Source organism: Bombina bombina, chromosome 5 (assembly GCF_027579735.1).
Source record: "Bombina bombina isolate aBomBom1 chromosome 5, aBomBom1.pri, whole genome shotgun sequence".
NCBI classification, from domain to species: domain Eukaryota; kingdom Metazoa; phylum Chordata; class Amphibia; order Anura; family Bombinatoridae; genus Bombina; species Bombina bombina.
Window position 1 is genome coordinate 692967429 of NC_069503.1, and position 19235 is coordinate 692986663.

Consider the following 19235-nt stretch of genomic DNA (forward strand, 5'->3'; position numbering starts at 1 on the left):
CTCACAGGTTTTGATATGCGGACCTTGTCCGAATGTCCAGTTGCCAACCTTGGCCTCTTCCTCTAAGACCAGACCTTCTGTCTCAAGGTCCGTTTTTCCATCCAGATCTCAAATCTTTAAACTTGAGGGCATGGAAATTGAACGTTTAGTCCTCAGTCATAGAGGTTTTTTTAACTCAGTAATTAACACTATGATTCAGGCTCGCAAGCCTGTTTCAAGGAAAATATACCATAAGGTTTGGAAAACCTATATTTCATGGTGTTCTTCCCATGATTATTCAAGGCATTCTTTTCAGATTCCTAGGATTCTTCAGTTTCTTCAGGATGGTTTGGATAAAGTTTTGTCTGCCAATACTTTGAAAGGACAAATTTCTGCTCTTTCTGTTTTATTTCACAGAAAGTTCTCTAATCTTCCTGATATTCAATGTTTTGTTCAGGCTTTAATTTGTATTAATCCTGTCATTAAATCTATTTCTCCTCCTTGGAGTCTTAATCTGATATTAAAGATACTACAGACTCCTCCTTTTGAGCCTATGCATTCTTTGGACATTAACCTACTTTCTTGGAAAGTGTTATTTATTTTGGCTTTCAAAAATGAATCTTCAGTTGATCAAATTTACAAAGTGGCCACTTGGTCTTCCTTGCATACCTTTACTAAATTCTATAATTTTGATGTTTTTGATTCTTCAGAAGCAGCGTTTGGTAGAAAGGTTCTTCAGGCAGCTGTCTCCATTTGATTCTAGTGCCTATGATTTAAGTTTTTTTGAAAATTCTTAAAAAAGAGATTACTTTTGGATTAAATTTCTCAGAGAAAATAGCTGTTTTTTAATTGTATCCCTCCCTTTACTCATGGACTTCCACATCTTGGGTATTATATCCCATCAATAACAAGCTTGTGGACTCTCGTCACCTATTTGAAAGAAAACACAATTTTTGTAAGAACTTACCTGATAAATGTCCACGAGGCCCACCCAATTTTTTCTATATTTTTGGGTTTATTTTTAATAAGCACATCTTTTTTCCTGTTCCTCTTTTTTATGCTTTTACTCCTTTAACATTTCACCTCTTGGTTATACATTAAACTGAGGTATGAGTGAGGTGGGCGGGGTATTTATAGGCTTTTGAGGTTGGGGAAACTTTTCCTCCTCCTGGTAGAAATGTATATCTCATCAGTAACAAGCTCATAGACTCTCGCCACCATGTAAGAAATTAATTTATCAGGTAAGTTCTTATATAAATTATGTTTTTTGCTTACCTGCTAAATTAATTTATTTCATGATGGTGAGAGTCCATGAGACCTACCCATTCTTTGTTTCCTGCCTTTCCTTCTTGCTTAGCTATACATCAATAATGTAAACAAATGAGGAGGGAGGGTTTTAAAGGGCACTTAGAGTTTTGGGGAATCTTTGCCTCCTCCTAGTGGCCAGGACTATAATTCCCAGGAGTAATGGCTTGTGGACTCTCACCAACATGAAATAAATTAATTTATCATGTAACCATAAACTATATTTTTAAGGTCAGATTATGCTGATTAAAGTTTAATAGAGCTTTACATGAAAAATTCAACATTTGCCAAATAAATTAGCTCTAGGTAATACGAATTACCCATTGCAATTGCAGCAGGATCATATTCAGGATAACACTGAATATTACAAATATTAAAACTAAAAAATAAAGGACCATTAAATACAGCAGCATTGTGTAATCAACAAATGCATAATAAAAAGACAATGCAATATTACTTAGTTTGAATTTCACATAAACAGTTTTTATCAACAAATTTTTGTTTCGGACAAATTTTAAAAGATACTTCCATTTCCTGTACCATCCGGACAGACATCAGCCAATCACAAAATACATGTATGTATACACTGTGAACTCTTGCACATGTTTAGTAGGAACCTGTGCCTCAAAACGTGTGCATATGAAAACATTAAGCACATTTTGATAATTGGAAAGTTTTTTGTTTTTAAATTGCATGCTTTATCTGAACATTTCATTTTCACTTTAGTGACACTTTAAAAGGGACATTAAACACAATCTGTAAGCTGCATGATAATGTACCTTCATGTCGGAGTAGAATTTTGCAATGAATAATTCAGTTTTATTTTCTCAAATAAGCATATTATTTTATATTTTTTTTGTTTACACTAATTTCCCTATCCCACCGAACAAAAGAACCCTTCCTAACCAATCACAAATACACATTTATAGCATGAACACTGTTTGCACATGTGCAGTTAAGAAAAGACACTAGGGTAGCCTGCCCTCTTCTGTTCCCTTAAGGTGGTTTAGCTTAGTAAATAATACTTTTACTATCATAAGTGTTAATGCAAAACTGATAATCCACATTAAAAGAGCAAATGAGTACACAGAATATGAGGGAGGAGGTGGGTAAAGAAAAGCTCACAATTAAAACCTCTATGGTTTTCAAATGTATTTATAGCAACAAGAAGCAAAATAATAAGGAATGTATATTGCAGTAATATTACGCTTTTAATAAAAAAACATTTTGGGCTAGATTACAAGTGGTGCGCTTATTAGAGCAAACACAGCCAAAAGTAAACTTGTAATGCTCACGGGTTATCGCATGCATACAAGTTGAAAATAAATGGTTTGTGCATGAGTAAAAGCAAACGCACACTAACTTCAGGACTTTAGATATTAGGACTGTGCTAACTTCTCCCCATAAACTGTAATGGAGCCGCAAAGTTAAAATAAACTAACACCTATCGCTTGCATGCTAACCCGACCCAAGTGCCCTATAGCCAACATGAGTTATGAATATTTTACATTCCAATGTTCTTCTAGGGCTGGGTGATATGGGCAAAAAAAATCTCAATTTTAATCGCGATTTTCTTGTAAATGACTATAACACCTTCGCTTTGCATTGTAAAGTTTATTTAACACTACAGAATCTTAATGTACATGTTTCTCAATGTCCAATACACTCTTGGAGCATAAAAATACAAACCACAAAATAGTTCAAATAAAAATGTGCTGCCTGTGATGTGATATTAAATAGTAGCCACTAGCCAGTTATTAGGTCTTCTGACACACAATATTGTCATGTTTTCTTGGACAGTAATTCTAACTGTGGACAGTGGTATGATTAACAAATGAAGCAGTTTAAGCCACATACACACACAATTATATATATATATATATATATATATATATATATATATATATATACATACATACATACACACACATATATAATATACAATCACATACACAGACACACATACACACATATATAATATACAATCACATACACAGTTACACACACACACATATATATATATATATATATATATATATATATATATATATATATACACATATATGTGTATGTGTGTATATATAGATATATATATTTCTTCTTTTTTTAAACATTTTAATTTGACTGAAAATGAGCCCTGCTCCTGTCCAGGAATCCAATACATGCATATAGCAGTAGGGGGGCTGCTCCTTTCAAAAATGCTGTGCCTTGCTGATATCAAATACATTGTAGATGCAGTTAAGTTAACCTAGCAGCAGAGGGGACTGCAGTTTTAGTCTTTTTGGCAGCCATGGGGTTAACTGCATCTGCTATGTAATTGAGCTGTTTCTAAGAGAGCAGGAGATTGTGTGGGAGGTTCCATAATGATTACATACCCTAAGTTTCAGACTGCAGATGTCCCTAGGGGGAAATTTAAGTAATTGGCTTTCACTCCTCTTCATTCCTGCATAGGCTCTGCTTTTAGACTTCTAGATTGATCGGCTGGCCGGTTGCTTCTCTGAGATCGGAAAGTGAAAGTAAAACAGCCATTTTACAAATGTGTGCTAAAAGCAACCACTAGATGGAGCTGGTTTGCAAGAAATCACATATAAATCAATTCATTACAGCCACTTCTGAGTACATTTTTTTTTTAGCAAAAAATCGCAAATCTCACGTTTTTTAAATCGTGGCGATTAATCGCGGTTTTAAATCGCATATGCGATTAATTGTGCAGCCCTAATACACATACATGTATTCACATGTATGTATATGCTATAGATATATACACAGATAAGTATATACAAATACCTATATAAAAATACTTAGAACATTTTTCCCTTATGTTAAGAACATTGGAATGTAAAATATTTACAGTTTATACACACTAAACACTTTATTAAAAAATGAATACTGAATAACAATAATATTTCATGTTTTCAGGTATTTGAGTAGAAAGGGCTGCAAAGTGTATATATACTGTATGTATACATGTGTTTATATGTATGTATATGCATATAAAAACAAATACATATGTGAAATATACACATACTGTATATATACACACATACATACATATATTTAGATATCTATATGTGTGTGTGTATATATATATATATATATATATATATATATATATATATATATATATATATATATATATAATAGCCCTTTCCAGGCAATCACCTTGTCAAATACCATATACTTTTGAATCCATATAACTTTTTTTAATATGTATTTAAATCATTTTTATCAGTGCATATATGAGTACACTGTTTATTTTAATTTATTTATGCTTTGTTTGGTGCAATTTTTTTTAACTCCTTATCCTTTACACGAGATCTTCAGTCGCTCTAACCTGACAAGCGTAAAATGCGATTGCACTTGTGTGTTTACTTTCAACTTGTAATATGAGCGCAAGTTAGTAGGGGCACAATATTTCTATATTGCACACACACTAACAGAGCGCAACTTGTAATCTAGGCCTTTATACGTTATTGAAATTGCAAGTTTAATGGTCCTTTAATGAAAACATAAATCATTTTGTTATTAATTTGAGCTGTGACCAAGTCAAAATCTTACAATGCAAATTTCCTACATATTTTCCTATTTATCTCTTGCTCTCTTTTTTTTTTTACAGTAGTTTATCTGGTTTATCACTTTTTCTAACCATTCTTGAAAATATTGTATAATAGTTGCTAAGCCATAAACTGCATATTACCTCCCAAAAAAAATCAAATAAAAAAAAATCAGAACCTTGTAACTAGAACAACCAATAATGGATTTCTTATGAGGTATAAATAAGAGGATTTTTTTTAGGATATTCTTAATACTAGAGATGGAGTTATTTTCCAAAATCCCAAACAGGCCAGATTTTATTTGCCTGTCTCTTCTGAACAGTGTCTTAATCTCTTTAATAGACTCACCTGTGCTCACCAGAGTTAATTATTTTAACCTGCTAAGGGTAGCTGGAGAATGACGCTGATAAATATCTCCTACTCCAGAATTGAGAATACTTGATGATGTCTACAAACACTTAAATGTATCCCAATTTATTAGAACTTTCTTTCATGTAATTAGCAAGAGTCCATTAGCTAGTGACATATGGGATATACATTCCTACCAGGAGGGGCAAAGTTTCCTAAACCTCAAAATGCCTATAAATACACCCCTCACCACACCCACAATTCAGTTTTACAAACTTTGCCTCCCATGGAGGTGGTGAAGTAAGTTTGTGCTAGATTCTACGTTGATATGCGCTTCGCAGCAGGCTGGAGCCCAGTTTTCCTCTCAGAGTGCAGTGAATGTCAGAGGGATGTGAAGAGAGTATTGCCTATTTGAATACAATGGTCTTCCTCTAGGGGATCTATTTAATAGGTTCTCTGTTATCGGTCGTAGAGATTTCTTCTCCTACCTCCCTTTTCAGATCGACGATATACTCTTATATACCATTACCTCTACTGATTCTCGTTTCAGTACTGGTTTGGCTATCTACTATATGTAGAGGAGTGTCTTAGGGTAAGTAAGTCTTATTTTATTTATGACACTCTAAGCTATGGTTGGGCACTTTATATATAAAGTTCGAAATATATGTGTTTAAACTTATATTTGCCATGATTCAGGATAATCAGTATTCCTTCATTCAGACTGTCAGTTTCATTATTTGGGATAATGCATATGAATAAATAATTTTTTCTTACCTTAAAAAAAAAATTTCAATTGACTTTTTTCCCTGCGGGCTGTTAGGCTCGCGGGGGCAGAAAATGCTTCAATTTATTGCGTCATTCTTGGCGCAAACTTTTTTGGCGCAAAATTTTGTCATTTGTTTGTTCGTGGTTGCGTCATTTTTTGACGTATGTGTGTTACAGGCGGGGTTTTTTGCGCCAAAAAATGTGGGCGTCGTTTTTGACATCAGAGGATGTTGCGTCATACTTGGCGCTAAAAAATATGGGCGTTGTACTTGGCGCCAATAATGTGGGCGTCATATTTGGCGCCAAGAAATGTGGGCGTCATACTGGTCTCCACCTTTTTTCACATTATTTTAAGTCTCACTTTTTTATTGCTTTTGGTTGCAAGAGGCTTGTTTATTTTGCATCTTTTCCCATTCCTGAAACTGTCATTTAAGGAATTTGATAATTTTACTTTATATGTTGTTTTTTCTATTACATATTGCAAGATGTCGCAACCTGACCCTGGATCAGAATCTACTTCTGGAAAGACGCTGCCTGATGCTGGTTCTACCAAAGTTAAGTGCATCTGTTGTAAACTTTTGGTAACTGTTCCTCCGGCTGTAGTTTGTGTTAGTTGTCATGATAAGCTTTCTAACGCAGATAGTGTCTCCATTAGAAATAATCCTTTACCTGTTGTTTTTCCTTCAACATCTAATGTTCAGGATGTCCCTGTTAATGTAAAAGAATTTGTTTCTAATTCTATTAGGAAGGCTCTGTCTGTTATTCCTCCTTCCAGTAAACATAAAAGGTCTTTTAAAACTTCTCATATTTCAGATGAATTTTTAAGTGACCGCCATCATTCTGACTTATCTGTTTCTGATGAGGATCTATCTGGTTCAGAAGATTCTGCTTCAGATATTGACACTGATAAATCTTCATATTTATTTAAGATGGAGTTTTATTCGTTCTTTACTTAAAGAAGTGTTGATTGCTTTAGATATGGAGGAGTCTATTCCTCTTGATACTAAATCTACTAAGCATTTAAATTCGGTTTTTAAACCTCATGTAGTTATTCCAGAAGTTTTTCCAGTTCCTGATGCTATTTCAGAAGTAATTTCTAGGGAATGGAATAGTCTGGGTACTTCATTTACTCCTTCTCCAAGGTTTAAGAAATTGTACCCTGTGCCATCTGATAGATTAGAATTTTGGGACAAAATCCCTAAAGTTGATGGGGCTATCTCTACTCTTGCTAAACGTACTACTATTCCTATGGCAGATAGTACTTCCTTTAAGGATCCTTTAGATAGGAAGCTTGAATCCTTTCTAAGGAGAGCTTATTTATGTTCAGGTAATCTTCTTAGACCTGCTATTTCTTTGGCTGATGTTGCTGCAGCTTCCACTTTCTGGTTGGAGGCTTTAGCGCAACAAGTGTCAGACCATAATGCTTATAGCATTGTTAAACTTCTTCAACATGCTAATAACTTTATTTGTGATGCCATTTTTGATATCATTAGAATTGATGTCAGGTATATGTCTTTAGCTATTTTAGCTAGAAGAGCTTTATGGCTTAAATCTTGGAATGCAGATATGACTTCTAAGTCAACTTTGCTTTCTCTTTCTTTCCAAGGTAATAAATTATTTGGTTCACAGTTGGATTCTAAAATTTCAACTGTTACTGGGGGGAAAGGAACCTTTTTGCCTCAGGGCAAAAAATCTAAAGGTAAATATAGGGCTGCTAATTGTTTTCGTTCCTTTCGTCAGAATAAGGAACAAAAGCCTGACCCTTCCCCTAAAGGAACGGTTTCCGTTTGGAAACCTTCTCCAGTCTGGAATAAATCCAAGCCTTTTAGAAAGTCAAAACCAGCTCCCAAATCCGCATGAAGGTGCGGCCCTCATTCCAGCACAGCTGGTAGGGGGCAGGTTACGATTTTTCAAAGATATTTGGATCAATTCGATTCACAGTCTTTGGATTCAGAACATTGTTTCACAAGGGTACAGAATAGGTTTCAAGGTAAGGCCACCTGTGAGAAGATTTTTCTCTCACGCATTCCAGTAAACCCAGTGAAGGCTCAGGCGTTTCTGAAATGTGTTTCAGACCTAGAGTTGGCTGGGGTAATTGTGCCAGTTCCAGTTCTGAAACGGGGTCTGGGGTTTTACTCAAATCTATTCATTGTACCAAAGAAGGAGAATTCCTTCAGACCAGTTCTGGATCTAAAAATATTGAATCGTTATGGAAGGATACCAACATTCAAAATGGTGACTATAAGGACTATTCTGCCTTTTGTTCAGCAAGGGCATTATATGTCTACAATAGACTTACAGGATGCATATCTTCATATTCCAATTCATCCAGATCACTATCAGTTCCTGAGATTCTCTTTTCTAGACAAGCATTACCAGTTTGTTGCCCTTTCGTTTGGCCTAGCAACAGCTCCAAGGATCTTTTCAAAGGTTCTCGGTGCCCTTCTCTCTGTAATCAGAGAACAGGGTATTGCGGTATTTCCTTATTTGGACAACATCTTGGTACTTGCTCAGTCTTTACATTCTGCAGAATCTCATACGAATCAACTTGTGTTGTTTCTTCAAAGACATGGTTGGAGGATCAATTTACTAAAGAGTTCATTGATTCCTCAGACAAAGGTAACCTTTTTGGGCTTTCAAATAGATTCAGGGTCCATGACTTTGTCTCTAACAGAAAAGAGACACCTGAAGTTGGTTTCAGCTTGTCGAAACCTTCAGTCTCAATCATTCCCTTCGGTAGCTTTGTGCATAGAAATTCTAGGTCTCATGACTGCTGCATCGGACAAGATCCCCTTTGCTCATTTTCACATGAGACCTCTCCAGCTTTGTATGCTGAACCAGTGGTGCAGGGATTATACAAAGATATCACAATTAATATCCTTAAATCCCAATGTTCGATCTTCTCTGACTTGGTGGTTGAATCACCATCGTCTAATTCAAGGGGCCTCTTTTGTTCGTCCAACCTGGACTGTAATCTCAACAGATGCGAGTCTTTCAGGTTGGGGAGCTGTATGGGGATCTCTGACAGCGCAGGGGGTTTGGGAATTTCAGGAGGTGAAATTACCAATCAACATTTTGGAACATTTTGGCCTCTTCTGAAGAGAGAATCGTTTATTTGTTTTCAGACAGACAATGTCACAACTGTGGCGTATGTCAATCATCAAGGTGGGACTCACAGTCCTCAGGCTATGAAAGAAGTATCTCGGATACTTGTATGGGCGGAATCCAGCTCCTGTCTAATCTCTGCGGTTCATATCCCAGGTGTAGACAATTGGGAAGCGGATTATCTCAGTCGCCAGACTTTACATCCGGGCGAATGGTCTCTTCACCCAGAGGTATTTCTTCAGTTTGTTCAAATCTGGGGACTTCCAGAAATAGATCTGATGGCCTCTCATGTAAACAAGAAACTTCCCAGGTATCTGTCGAGATCCAGGGATCCTCAGGCGGAAGCAGTGGACGCGCTGTCGCTTCCTTGGGATTATCAACCTGCTTATATCTTTCCGCCTCTAGTTCTTCTTCCAAAAGTGATTTCCAAAATTCTAATGGAACGTTCGTTTGTATTGCTGGTGGCTCCAGCATGGCCTCACAGGTTTTGGTATGCGGATCTCGTTTGGATGGCAAGTTGCCAACCTTGGACACTTCCGTTAAGGCCAGACCTTCTATCTCAAGGCCCATTTTTCCATCAGGATCTCAAATGATTAAATTTGAAGGTATGGAGATTGAACGCTTGATTCTTAGTCATAGAGGTTTCTCTGACTCAGTGATTAATACTATGATACAGGCTCGTAAATCTGTGTCTAGAAAGATTTATTACCGAGTCTGGAAGACTTACATTTCTTGGTGTTCTTCTCATAAATTCTCTTGGCATTCTTTTAGAATTCCTAGAATTTTACAGTTTCTTCAGGATGGTTTGGATAAGGGTTTGTCTGCAAGCTCTTTGAAATGTCAAATCTCTGCTCTTTCTGTTCTTTTTCACAGAAAGATTGCTAATCATCCTGATATTCATTGTTTTGTACAGGCTTTGGTTCGTATCAAGCCTGTCATTAAGTCAATCTCTCCTCCTTGGAGTCTTAATTTGGTTCTGAGGGCTTTACAGGCTCCTCCGTTTGAACCTATGCATTCTCTGGATATTAAATTACTTTCTTGGAAAGTGTTGTTCCTTTTAGCCATCTCTTCTGCTAGAAGAGTTTCTGAGATATCTGCTCTTTCTTGTGAATCTCCTTTTCTGATTGTTCATCAGGATAAGGCGGTGTTGCGGACTTCATTTAAGTTTTTACCTAAGGTTGTGAATTCTAACAACATTAGTAGAGAAATTGTTGTCCCTTCATTGTGTCCTAATCCTAAGAACTCTCTGGAGAGATCTTTACATTCTTTGGATGTAGTAAGAACTTTGAAATATTATGTTGAAGCTACTAAAGGTTTTAGAAAGACTTCTAGTCTATTTGTTATCTTTTCTGGTTCCAGGAAAGGTCAGAAGGCTTCTGCCATTTCTTTGGCATCTTGGTTAAAATCTTTGATTCATCATGCTTATGTAGAGTCGGGTAAGTCCCCGCCTCAAAGGATTACAGCTCATTCTACTAGGTCAGTTTCTACTTCCTGGGCTTTTAGGAATGAAGCTTCTGTTGATCAAATTTGCAAAGCAGCAACTTGGTCTTCTTTGCATACTTTTACTAAATTCTACCATTTTGATGTTTTCTTCAGAAGCAGTTTTTGGTAGAAAAGGCAGCTGTTTCAGTTTGATTCTGCTGCTTATTATTTCATTTTTTTTATTTGGGTTGTGGATTATTTTTTCAGCGGAATTGGCCGTCTTTATTTTATCCCTCCCTCTCTAGTGACTCTTGCGTGGAAGTTCCACATCTTGGGTATCTGCTATCCCATACGTCACTAGCTCATGGACTCTTGCTAATTACATGAAAGAAAACATAATTTATGTAAGAACTTACCTGATAAATTAATTTCTTTCATATTAGCAAGAGTCCATGAGGCCCACCCTTTTTTGTGGTGGTTATGATTTTTTTTTGTATAAAGCACAATTATTCTAATTCCTTATTTTTTGATGCTTTTGCTCCTTTCTTATCACCCCACTTCTTGGCTATTCATTAAACTGAATTGTGGGTGTGGTGAGGGGTGTATTTATAGGCATTTTGAGGTTTGGGAAACTTTGCCCCTCCTGGTAGGAATGTATATCCCATACGTCACTAGCTCATGGACTCTTGCTAATATGAAAGAAATGAATTTGTCAGGTAAGTTCTTACATAAATTATGTTATTGCGTAAAAAGGTTAAATGGCACAGTGATTTTGTTTTTCTAAACCATTTCTATCAATTGTCGTGCAGCACCTACCTTCTGGAACAGTCTCCCTCGTGCTGTCAGGCTTTGCCCTAATGTTTATTCCTTTAATTACTCCCTGAAGACTTTTTTGTTCAGAGAAGGCTACAACCCAACTCAATAATACATTAATTTCACTTACCTAACACCATTTCCCTCATCAAACGCTGCATTACCATCTTCTCAGTCTTGCAGTCCTCACCTCCTACCCTTCTAGATTCTAAGTTCCCACCGGAATAGGGCCCTCAATTCCTCCTGTATGTGTTTGTAAATTGTGTCCTGTCTCTTACAAGTTTTATATAATTGTTTTATTTAAATGAATTGTACCCATGGACAGCGCTGCGGAATATGTTGGCGCTTCATAAATAAAGTATAATAATAATAATTGGAGAAGCTGCTAAAATTAGTGACTGATATAAACAGGAATATCTTGTAAAAAAAGAAAGGCATTTTGCAAACCTTGTATGGTGAAGCTGCTTATTGCTTATGTAAATAGTGGCAGGGAACCCGAATGTGCTTAGGGTTAATTGTGGTTTGGTGGTTTGGGAGACAGGTAGGGTTTATTGCGGTGTGTAGACTAAGCTATAGATAGAGGGCTATAACTAATGTTTGACATAGGTTTTTGTTATAATTGCTGGGTACATTAGCTTTTTATTGGCTGGTCATAGCAATCATTAGTAGAGAGCTACTATTTGTAGTACATAGCACACTGTCTTTTTTGTAACAGTGCTGTACAAATTACGCCTCTACACAAAGCTTACGGTTGCTACAGTTGTGTCTCAGCTCCAATGAGAGACAGACCTCTGTTACACTATCTCTTGGCTTCTTTAAAAAAAAACATACTTAGTTAGACTCAAGAGTGTGCACATATTCTATATGTATAGTGCATATTAAACATTTTTACAAACATTGTTGCAAACACTGGTGCCATATATTGCTCAAGACACTTGCATGGTCCTGATCCTACCTATGTATGATCTTATGGAAGTATAAAAAGGGAGCAGTGTAAATTTGATAATAGTAAACTGGATTTCTTTTTTAATTGGAGACTATTTGAATTATGAAAATGTAATTTTGACCACTCTTTAAGGAGTCAATTATGTTCCAAAGTTAAAAATGGCTGGCATTTTCCTCAGCACTGTGATCTACTTGTATCCTCCACATCAGACTGTCTTCTTTTAATTAAATATAATATTTTCACAGTCTGTGGATCACAATTATTATATTCTACAGTAGAGAATGTTTGTGTGCCAAGTGCTATAGAACTATATTAGGATTACCACCTGCCCGGGAATGACCTTGGACAGTATGGGTTTCCATTTGTGTGTCCAGGCTTGAAGGCTGAGTCAGGCCTGGGCATGCAAATGTCTGTGTTTTGTGGGAAATAGCCAAAAAAGATGACACTGCATTTATAACATACTGCACATGCATACAGATATTTCTCTCTTTCGTATGTGTGTCTTTGTGTGGTAGTGTGTCTGTGTGTGTAAGTTACTTTGTGTGTGTAAGAGTGTGTGCGTCATTTTGTTTGTCAGTGTCTTTCTGTTTGTGTGAGTGTATTTGTGTGTGTGTGTGTTATTGTGTATGTGAGAGCGTTAGTGTCTGTGTATTTGTGTGAGAGAGTGTGTGTGTGTGTGTGTGTGTGTGTGTGTGTGTGTGAAAGTATACATTTGTGAGAGAGTGTGTGTGAGTTTGTGTTTATGTGCGAGTTTGTGTTTATGTGCTATTATACATTGGGGCCGATTTATCATTGCGTCAATCTCAATGCATTCGCTGGTGTCAATACGCCAGCCAGATATCGCTGCCCTGAATCTACATACAATGCCTTATTTATTAAAAAGTCAGTCAAAAACACGGGCGTCAAGTATTGCATGATGAGCATCGGACTGTTGATAAATAAAAGTCATCGATGTCCCGGATATTCTGTTTTTTCCAACTTTATTTATACCATTTCATTATTGTCCTTGAACAAGCACATTTTTCTAAAGCTAATCTTTTATTTTTCATCTGTTAATTTACAAGAAATAGCTATATTTATACCTGAACAAACAATAATATCTCATAGAAAGTTATTTTCTATGTATTTGTTATACCAAAACCTGATATATGATATTTTCACATAAATTAATGTGTATTTGTATAAATCATGATATGCTTATCTCATGTTTTTTTTTTTTTTTTTTAATGATTATTAATGCAAGAATTTGTACATATATATTTGCACATATGTATGTATGTATTGGGTACTTGTAAAGCACGGCTAATCACCCATAATCATCTCCAGGTGCTGCTCATTTTATCGACCTCTGATGAAATGAGTGGACATCACCAGGGATTGAACCTGCAACCTATGGGTTGCTATAGAGCTCAGCCACAGTGCCTTAGCATGCTGAGCTATCTGTCCGGCACGTACTTGTATAAAAAAAAAAAAAAAAAATAGATAGATATATATATATATATCTATCTATCTATCTATCTATCTATCTATATATATCCTCCAAAGAGAGATAAGCACAGTCTTACATTACCACAACTGCCAGGGTGCACTTCATATAAATTGTATCCATTCCTCGTTTGCAAGAAGGCACTCACTGGTCTTTTAGTAAAAAACTACTTTTAATTCATAGATTTAAAAAGCAATTACATCCATCAATGGATGTAATTGCTTTTTAAATCTATGAATTAAAAGTTGTTTTTTACTAAAAGACCAGTGAGTGCCTTCTTGCAAACGAGGAATATATATATATATATATATATATATATATAGTGTAAATATATAATTATTCTGAGCAACAATAATTACGAATATAACATTTAATCAGGGTATCATATGTATTTATTTGCAATTAATAGATATTTTAAGAGCTGGGCCAGTTTTCTCTCTACACCTGTGCAACCCTTTCTGATTGCAGTCTAGCTTTAAACACCACCCCTACACAGGTGTTAAAGAATGGGCTGGCATATAAGATGACATTTATTAATCAAAATTAAATTCAAGAGAAGTAAGAAATACACTGAAAATAGCATGACAGTAAAGAGATGATTTTAATTTCTGCTGTATCTGATTCGTGACAGATTAAGATTAGGTAAACTATCCCTTTGAGCTATCAGTTTAAAATTATATTGAATTAAACATCATTCAATGATTAAAATCATTGTCCGAAATATGTCATCATCAATGTTTATCTTTATTACTAATTTCACATTTACATACTTTTAAAGTATAATACACAATGTAACAAATGATACTTGCAAGTTCTGATGAGTGGTCAATGACACAAGTATCGAGCAATTTGATTCGTTAGTGATAGTAGAAAATGTAAATTTCAAACAAATTGACTGATTTCATTAATCACGTGATTATGCATTTACCAATAAGAAGTTGTGGAAAACTTTACCAGTTTGTGGGTTGTTTAGGAGGTTGAGTATTGCGTCAAATTTGGTATTGACAGTGAGACGAGAGCAACCTTACCTATAACATTTGAACTCCCACCAGGAGACAACTAACCGCAAGTATCTGATGCCCGGCTACTTAACACGAGCCCCCAGATTAGTGCAAGCAAAAATCTTAACACTGCAAGTGTCATAAATTAAAAGAGCACATCTATAAATGTTTTACTGGGACACTATTGAGAGTATAAATCTCAAGGGAAATCAAGATTAAGCAGTTGTATACATGATCAAGACTTATTTGTGCCCTGCAGGCATAAATGGGAATCTGATGATAAGCATATTGTTTTGGCTAAAAGCCTGAGTACAGGGCTCCAGTTCTACATTTGCCATAGTTTGAAGGAGACTTATCCCTAAATTTGAGTTGAGATTGTGCTGTCAATAAGGTAGCTGAAAAAGGAAAAGCTGTGAGAAGCACTTAATTTTGCTTCTACTGACCTCCCAGAATTACTGGGGCTCCAACTGACCTCTCCTCACAGGACTCTCGGCCACATATTTAGCACGAGTAACTAAAAAAAGCTAATAAGGGAATTATGGCAGTGAAACTAGGTACTAATAGATTTACTAATAATCTTGACTTTAAAAAAAGCGTTTTTGCGTTTTTATTAGGACTTATATGCCGCAAGGCCAGTAAATTTAGAAAATAAAAGACAATTTTGGCAAAAAATTATAACACCAAAGATATCTTCAGAACAGATGTTAGAACTAAATTGTCCCATTTCTATACAGGAATTAACAGAATGTATTAACAGAGTTAAATCAAATAAAGCTCTGGGTCCTGATTTTTTACCTCCATAATTTTACAAGATGTTACGGGAGCAAGTTACTCCTGTCATAGCTCAATTATATAATGAATATTATGTTGAAGGGAAAAGTTGCTCTGCAATTTTTGCAGCCTCAAACATTTAATTAATCTTAAAAAAAGATAAAGATCCAGAAAATCCTGTTTTGTATCGACCCATATCACTACTCAAAGTAGACTATAAAATATTGACATCCATTATTTCCGAAAGGTTACAGAAGTATTTAGATCCATTAATACATAAAGATCAGGTAGGCTTTATGACTGGCCGTAGCTCTGTCAAAAACATACGTAAAATTATATTAACCATAGATTGGTTCTGTAATAAAAGTAATCCCAAAAAGACACACCATAAAATGGACTTAGCACTTCTAAAAGTCGATGCTGAGAAGGCGTTTGATTCAATAATATAAGATCAATTGTTTACCACTCTTGACAAATTTGGCTTTACAGATCAATTTACTCAATTCATCCATACTATTTATAAAGACCCCTTCTCCTCACTAATTATTAACGGTGACTAGACCGGGATGCCCTCTCTCCCCATTGCTTTTCAATCTCTCTTTGGAACCCCTGGCCATTTTTTTAAGACAGCTGAAAGGGATTTATTTTGGTAAAGAAAGATCAACACTCTTGTTGTATGCAGATGACCTTCTTATATTTTTTGAGTAATACTGTACAGACTATTGGGGCCGATTTATCAAGGTCCGTAATGGATGCCCCTTGTTTCCGGCGAGCCTGATCTGTCCGCCTGCTCCAAGGCTGTGGACAGAAATCAACCTGATCGGGTTGATTGACACCCCCTGCTAGCAGCCGATTGGCCGCAAATCCGCAGGGGCCGGCATTGCACCAGCAGTTCACAAGAACTGCTTGTGTAATGATAAATGCCAACAGCATATGCTGTCGGCATTTATCGATGTGCAGCGGACATGATTTGCTACATCCTATCATGTCTGCTTGCACTATGTTAAATATACCCCCATTTAACTAAATCAGAACTTCTATGGATTTCTAAACCCTCTAGTGCAATAGTGAAAAAGAATATACTTTCAAAGAATATACTTTCAAAGAAGTAGAAAAAATCAAATATTTAGGCATAACAATTAGCCAGCTTGTCGATACTGAATTTGTGACTAAGTAAAAGGGATGCGGGATTGGCGTTCCCCAATATTTGGTATTATAAACTGGGCAACATTGTTTAAATACGCGATAGATTGGATAACTAAAAAAGAATGGGATTTTGCACTGCCCCATAACCAAACTACCATCTAATGTTATGAATATGATTTCAATTTCAACAATTGTGAGAGCTTGGCAAAAAATTAACATAGAAATAGACACTACCCCTAATGCTTCACCTGATTTACTTATTATGGGGAATTCTGAATTCCTACTGGGCCTACGTTCAGTAAATTTATAATGCAGTTATAAAGGCCTACACTATATTATGCAAATGCTAGAAACAACCACGTTACATATGAAACCTTTCTATCAACTAGTATCTGAATATCAAATTTCTAAGTCAGATTTTTTCGCATATCTTCAAGTAAAACACTACATCCAATCTTTAAAGATGAATTTTGGCTTTGAACGTTTCTCTACTCATACAGATTTGCTTACTGAAAGTTACAAAAGGGGCAACTTTTCTATCTCCAAATTTTATACACTTTTAATTACTAACCGCTAGATTACAAGTCTGTGCATTCATCTTTTAACTCTGAAAATATGGTATTTTCAGCGTTAAAACAGCAACGCAGCCATTACAAGTCTTGTCGGTATTTGTGTACCACAAGCCTTTTAGCCTGTGACGCAACATCAGTACCGCATTCTTAAAAATGACGTTTTTTCATGGGATTTCCATAGCGCTGATATTACGAGTTTTGCGTTCTGGCTAAAAAAACCTGCATTACAGCCTAAAATGACAAGATCCATAATGCCATCTAAAAGCAGTAGTTATGAGTTTTTACGCTACAAATCTGTTGCATAAAACTCATAACTAAACTGCTACAAAGTACACTAAACACCCATAAACTACCTATTAACCCCTAAAACCGAGGCCCTACCGCATCGCAAACATTATTTAAAATTTATTAACCCCTAATCTACCGCTCCTGACATCGCAGCCACTTAAAAAAATATTAACCCCTATTCCACCGCTCCCTGACATCGTCACCACTATACTAAAGTTATTAAGCCCTACACCTCCCCCACTATAATAAACCTATTAACCCCTAAACCGCAAGCCCTCCACAACAAAATATACTAAACTATTAACCCCTAAACCAAAAGCCCCCCCACATCGCAATAAACTAATTTAAACTAATAACCCCAAACCTAACAACCCCCTAATTTAAGATTAAAATTACAATTTCCCTATCTTAAATTAAATTAAAACTTACCTGTTAAATTAAAAAAACTAAGTTTAAACTAACAATTAAACTAATATAATTATTAAACTAAAATTAAACTAACTACTACTTAACTAAAACTAAACTACACATTAAAAAAATCCTAACACTACTCTAAAAATTACAAACCATCTAAATACAAAAAATAAAAAAAGACTAAATTACAAAAAACAACAAACATTAAATTACGGAAAATAAAAAATCGAAATTATCCAAAATAAAAAAGAATTACACCTAATCTAAATTTGAATCAGTCAATAGAATGAGAGCTGCTTAAATCCTATGGCTGATTTGAACAGCCAATAGGATTTTAGCAGCTCTAATTCCTATTGACCGATTCAAAATTTTCAGCCAATAGGAATGCAAGGGACGCCATCTTGAATCACGCACCTTGCATTGAAGATTCAGTGTACGGCGGCAACCATATGAAGAGGATGCTCTGCGCCGGATGTCTTCAGGATAGACCCCCTCCGAGATCAAGATAGAAGATGCCTCCTGGATGAAGACTTCGCCGCCAGGATGAAGATTGAAGAGGCTGTCTGGATGTAGAGTTCTCACCGCCTGGATGAAGATTGTTCAAGCAGGACTCCAAAAACTGTAAGTGGATCTTCGGGGGTTAGTGATAGGTTTTTTAAAGGGATTTTTGGGTGTTTTGTTTTTTTTTAGTTTAGGGTTTGGGCAATGTAAAAGAGCTAAATGCCCTTTTAAGGACAATGCCCATCCAAATGCCTTTTTCAGGGCAATGGGTAGCTTAGGTTTTTTTTTAGAGTTAGGTTTTTTATTTTGGGGGTTGGTTGGGTGGTGGGTTTTACTGTTGGGGGGTCTTTGTATTTTTTTTTATAGGTAAAAGAGCTGATATCTTTGGGGCAATGCCCCACAAAAAGCCCTTTTAAGAGCTATTGGTAGTTTGTTGTAGGCTAAGGTTTTTTTTGCATTTTGGGTGGGCTTTTTTATTTCGATAAGGCTATTAAATTAGGTGTAATTCTTTTTTATTTTTGATAATTTCGTTTTTTATTTTTTGTAATGATAGGTTTTTTTATTTTATAGGTTTTAGTGTAAGGCAGGTTAGGTTTTATTTCTCAGGTAAATTTGTATTTATTTTAACTAGGTAGTTAGTAAATAGTTAATAACCATTTACTAACTAGTCTACCTAGTTAAAATAAATATAAACTTACCTGTGAAATAAAAATAAAACCTAAGAAAGCTACATTATAACTATTAGTTATATTGTAGCTAGCTTAGGTTTTATTTCACAGGTAAGTATTTAGTTTTAAATAGGAATTATTTATTTAATAA

General features: G+C 35.6%; 1 protein-coding gene across 2 annotated transcripts in view; it reads right to left on the reverse strand.

The window, feature by feature from the left end:
* The window catches only part of LOC128659472 (enoyl-CoA delta isomerase 2), a 167179-nt gene that overhangs the window by 21681 nt on the left and 126263 nt on the right, over positions 1-19235 (reverse strand). Inside the window, exon 8 of one of the 2 annotated variants that reach the window (XR_008402398.1) lies at positions 3660-3781. The exons of the other annotated variant lie outside the window; for it this stretch is intronic. The gene's annotated coding sequence lies outside the window, so the exon portion shown is untranslated. The remainder of the gene's footprint in view (positions 1-3659; positions 3782-19235) is intronic. 2 annotated transcript variants of the gene reach the window in all.